The following is a 1385-nucleotide window of genomic DNA, read 5'->3' on the forward strand; positions in this document are numbered from 1 at the left end:
ACTACTTTCCTTGTGTCTTTGGTGTTCTTCATTCTCCTTTACTCCAGGTGGTTGGGACCAATTGATGCATCTTAGATGGCCGCTTGCAAGCTATTAAGACCTCAGATGCCACTCACCGAAGTAGGATGCACAACATTTTCTTAATAAGCTTTTTTATGCCGATTCACCTAGATTTCCCCTGAAAGATTGGTCCCCAGAACCCTACCCCTGCTACTCTGTCCCTCAAAGTGTTTAATTGTATTCAGGAAAATTCTTAGCTTTGGTTTAGTCCAGTTGTGCTGACTTCCCCTGTAGTGTGTGCTGTCCTTCACTTCACCTAAGATAATTCTTATCTACTATTTAGTTACTAAATAAACCTCACCCTCCCTCCCGACCCTCGTAACCATCAAAGAATGTTTTCTTCTGTGTTTAAACCTTTTCCTGAGTTCTTATAATAGTGGTATTATACATATTTGTCCTTCTGTGACTGACTAAATTCACTCAGCATAATGACTTCCAGCTTCCTCCATGTTATAAGATGGTTCACAGCTTCATCGTTGTTCTTTATCATTGCTTAGTATTCCATTGTGGGGATATACCATAATGTGTTTATCCATTCATCCATTGATGGGTTGTTTCCTAGGTTGTTTCCATCTTTTTGATATTGTTAACTGTGCTGCAATGAACATGGGTGTGCATATATCTATTCATGTGACAGATATTATTTCTCTAGGATATATTCCAAGGAGCGGGACAGTTGGATCATATGGTACTTCTATTTCTAGCTTTTTAAGGAAGTGCCAAATCGATTTCCAAAGTGGTTGTACCATTTTACATTCCCACCAAAAGTGTATAAGTGTTCCAGTCTCTCCACAACCTCTCCAGCATTTATTATTTTGTGTTTTTTGGATTAATACTAGCTGTGTTGGAGTGAGATGATATTTCATTGTAGTTTTGATCTGCATTTCTCTAATGGCTAATGATCATGAGCATTTCTTCATGTGTTTGTTAGCTGCCTGAATATCTTCTTTGGTGAAGTGCCCGTTTATATCCTTTGCCCATTTTTTAATTGGGTTATTTGTCTTTTCGTTGTTGAGGTTTTGCAGTATCTTGTAGATTTTAGAGATTGATGCTGATCGGATTTGTCGTAGCCAAAAATTTTTTCCCAGTCCATAGGTTGTCTTTTGACTCTTTTGGTGAAGTCTTTTGATAAGCATGAGTGTTTGATTTTTAGGAGCTCCCAGTTATTTAGTCTCTCTTCTGGTGCTTGTGTATTGTTACTTATGGTTCGTATTCTGTTTATGCCATGTATTAGGGCTCCTAGCATTGTCCCTATTTTTTCTTCCATGATCTTTATCATTTTCGATTGTATATTTAAGTCTGATCCATTTTGAGTTAGTTTTTGT

The 1385-nt window shown here is 37.5% G+C and overlaps 1 protein-coding gene across 5 annotated transcripts in view; it reads right to left on the reverse strand.

Moving 5' to 3' along the window:
* The window catches only part of FYB1 (FYN binding protein 1), a 185180-nt gene that overhangs the window by 41739 nt on the left and 142056 nt on the right, over positions 1-1385 (reverse strand). The window lies entirely within an intron of this gene.

The sequence above is a fragment of the Trichechus manatus genome, unplaced genomic scaffold (assembly GCF_000243295.1).
Source record: "Trichechus manatus latirostris isolate Lorelei unplaced genomic scaffold, TriManLat1.0 scaffold00197, whole genome shotgun sequence".
In the NCBI taxonomy this organism is placed as follows: Eukaryota; Metazoa; Chordata; class Mammalia; order Sirenia; family Trichechidae; genus Trichechus; species Trichechus manatus.